The following is a 4,057-nucleotide window of genomic DNA, read 5'->3' on the forward strand; positions in this document are numbered from 1 at the left end:
GACACTTGACACCCCACAGATATTATAAGGCGTACAAATGAAAGAGATATGTTGGAAGCTACGCTGTAACGTATAGGAAGTATACTCTTAAATTGGTAGCACTACCCTTCTAGAATTTTCTTTGTCCGAGCGAAAGAGATGCATATATAAGTATGAGTGACATAGACTGAGATTCTAGAATATTCCACTGCACCATATAGTCTAGGATATGACTTTATTTTGTTATTGTTATGCTTAAATACGATAACCAATATTGATACAAAGCATTCGCAATAAAATGTATTAAATTAAATCATATAGATATATGCTCTAAATGTATATTTCACAAATATTAATAGTATATAAAGGCCTCATATAATGTTATGATATAATAAGTAAATCTTTTTAGATTGTTGATAATTTGATATATATGTTTTTGTCGAACTATTTCTTAGTATATGTCTTTGTCTAATGTAATTTATTAAAATAAGAATTGATAACATAAAGTGCTTAAATATATACAAAAATAAATTAAAAATAGTTACTGTATAAATCTTGGCTGCGTGGATAGGTGGCAAGAATGCTAGCAGCATTTCGACGTTGAATCGCTATTCCGATCCTCTGGGCTAAAAACGAACCAGCCCTCCTGTCACCAGTGGAGGCAATAAGGCGAGGTGTTATGCTTTTAATGAAGCTTTTTGCACCATTACTCCAAGGGCCAAGTGTTTCGACAGTAAATGGGACAAAAAAGTAATTTGACATAAGACACGAATAGTGGTGGTATAATGTAATGTAATATTATTAACTTATAAGTAACTAAATTATAAATTTTTAAACGCTACTATCTCTGTACTTTTTTCAAATAGACAACTTTCTATCAATCACTTGTTCAATTTAATGATTTACTTAACTAAAAACGGTATCATTTAATTAGTATTGCCATTACAGTTGTTTGCATCTGTTAATTTTAATTGATTTGCCAACTGAAAATTACAAACATTTTTTATGAGATTTAAAAGATGATTATGGATTTCAGATATTTTTTTTACAATATTAAAAACAAAATATAAACAAAATTAATTTGATAAATTGTTAAAATATTCTCTATAGACTCTTAGACTATACACAACGGAAAAAAGAGACAAAAATATTTAGCTTGCGACGATCAATACCGACTCGGTTATTTGCGAGAAAGGTGGTGATAATAATGGCGCATATATTGTGTTACCAGCTTAATTAAAAAATATATTTTATACTAATTTAATATGTTTAATAATTTAATCATTTATGTATTACATTTATTACATTTTTCGATTGACGGTTTGATAACTTCGTAAAATAATGTTACCCAACTTTTTTTTTTAAGTTAGGCTAAATATTTGTACTTTATTTACATAAGAATTAATAACATCAAGGCATACAATTAAAAATTAAAAATAGTTACCGTACAAAATTCAAATCATGACCGCAAACGCAAATAATGGTTACAAGAATGCTAGCAGTATTTCCCTGTTGAATAGAATGTTGAAATTCAAAAGAATGAAAGAAGAGTCGTTCTTATTAATCTTATTGTAAAATATGTTATTATTGTTGTACTAAATAATATTTAAAATTACAAAATTGATATAATATTGAAAAGGTAACAAATTATTAGATTATATAATAGGTTAAGAATCATTTATTTATGTTTTCAATATTGTTACAATTTCCTAATATTATAAATATTAATTAATTGTTAAATATAAGTTATTTTGAATGAAGTTAATTTCTGCACATAGTAGTTCAGGGAAAAAATATTATATTTCTAACGAAGAAGGAAGGAAAGAGATACATTTTTAATGGCCTAATTAAATTAAGAATAATAATATCTTTAAAAAAATATATTATCTTTAAATATTTCACCAATAACTCCTTAAAACACACACTGGCATCATGTCATCAGGGAAACAATTTTAAAGATCTAAGCCGCAGCCGATAAAGCTGATGCAAACAAATGATGTATTCGTCTCTTATTTCAAATTATATCTTTCTTCGGTTTACAGATTAAACAATTTGATCTTGGAGTGATAAATTTGTATAGAAGTCATTTTTATTGACAATGCCTTAATGTAAAAAACTCTTACCTAATAACTTGTAATATTATTATTACTGGCAACACTTTACCCCTCCTATACCGTGTTGATCGATAGCGTTATTTCATTGCGGTAAATGTAGAATTATATATCCCTCTCATTCTTTCACATAGCCAGCACTTTATGATAAAAATATTTCTACACTGTTCTATTTAGTATTCGTGACATAATTGGTTAGCTGGTATTATGTTTCCAGAATGTTCTACTTTTACTTATCTGTCATTGGTTGAAATGGAATTTATGGAATCTGATTCGCTAGCTCGCCGGGCAAAAACAGCGCGGCAAATCATTGAATATTTGAAAGAAATAAAGAAAAGTGAAGAAGTGAACTCGGTGGTTTGTTCAAATATCTTAGTTATTTATTCAACTGCCTTTTATAAGTATAGTGATAACGAGATAATTAAACTAAACTACAAATGCCAGCCATTGGAAGTGATTTGGGAACAACATACTCTTGTGTTGCAGTTTGGCAACGTTGTAATAATCGCAAACGACCAAGGAAATCGAACTACTCCATCATATATTGCATTTACGGACACTGAACGGCTCATATGTGATGCAGCGAAGAGTCAAGTAGCGCTTAATCCCAATAACACAGTGTTTGTTGCAAAGAGTTTGATTGGACTCGAATATGAAGATCCAAAAATACAGCAGGATATGCAGGACTGGCCTTTCAAAGTTGTTGATGGCGATGGCAGTAAACCGAAAATTCAAATAGAATTCAAAGGAAAAATAATTAGCTCCAGAATAAATTGCCGCATAGTACTAAATAAAATAAAGGAAACAGCAGAGGCTCACTTAGGCTCGCCTGTTCGCGATGCTGTAGTCACCGTTCCGGCGTACTTCAATGACTCCTAACGCAAGGCAACAAAGAACACGGGCGCGATAGCTGGTCTGAACGTTTTGCGAATTAACCATGAGCCTACTGAGTTTAGATAAAAACCTCAAAGGTGAGCGAAATTTCTTGATATTCGATCTCGGCGGTGGTACATTCGACGTCTCCATTTTGACATTACATTGGAGGTGAAGATTTTGATAACCGGGTCGTAATTCATTGGGCAGATGAATTTAAACGAAAATAAAAAAAAGACATCCGTGGCAATTCACGAGCTCTTCGTCGGTTACGAGCTGTGGCTGAACGGGCGAAGTAGACATTGTCTTCGAGTACGGAAGCAATAATTGTAATCGATGCTCTTTGCGAAGGAATTGGTTTCTATACTAGAGTATCAAGATATATCTATTTCGCGGTACCAGTCGAAAAAGCACTAACAAATGCAAAAATGGACAAAAGTTCTATCCACCATGTTGTATTACTGAGAGGTTCTACTCGTATACCAAAAATACAAAGCATGTTTTAAAACATCTTCTGCGGCAAGAAACTAAACCTTTCCATTAATCTAGTTGAAGCTGTCGCTTACTACGCCGCAGTACAAGCTACTATTTTAAGCGGAGAACAATACAGTAAAATTCAAAAGGTCTTTTTGGTAGATATTGATCAAAATAAATGAATTTATTAAATATTTATACATTTATATTTATTTCTCAATATTTATATATTTTAATATCGTAAATGTATCCGTGTTTTTTAAATAAGATTACTAATAGTCATGCGTATTTAAGTAAAATAAGCCTAATTTATTATTTCAAAATTAATTAAAATCTACAAGAAAGAGATTTGACACCATAAACAACATTTCGATATTATAAAATTGCCTTGCCTTGCGGCTTGTTACATTATTTTTAAATTTAATAATAATAAACACAATTCATAGAACCGACAAAACAGGTAATTTTTAATCAACGGCTAAAATCGTTTATTTATAATATCAATTAGTGTCGCAAGTCTTTTAACGCCATCTTTCTATATACAGTATCGTAAATCTCAGATTAGAAGTTTATTTAGTATATTTGTCTAACTTTCAGAAGTTTACAAGAAATCATGTTTT

At 30.5% G+C, this 4,057-nt stretch overlaps 1 pseudogene; it reads left to right on the forward strand.

Moving 5' to 3' along the window:
- The first annotated feature begins 2,507 nt into the window (after positions 1-2,507).
- Positions 2,508-3,308, forward strand: LOC113396405 (heat shock protein 68-like; annotated as a pseudogene).
- Positions 3,309-4,057: the final 749 nt, after the last annotated feature.

The sequence above is a fragment of the Vanessa tameamea genome, chromosome 6 (assembly GCF_037043105.1).
Source record: "Vanessa tameamea isolate UH-Manoa-2023 chromosome 6, ilVanTame1 primary haplotype, whole genome shotgun sequence".
NCBI classification, from domain to species: domain Eukaryota; kingdom Metazoa; phylum Arthropoda; class Insecta; order Lepidoptera; family Nymphalidae; genus Vanessa; species Vanessa tameamea.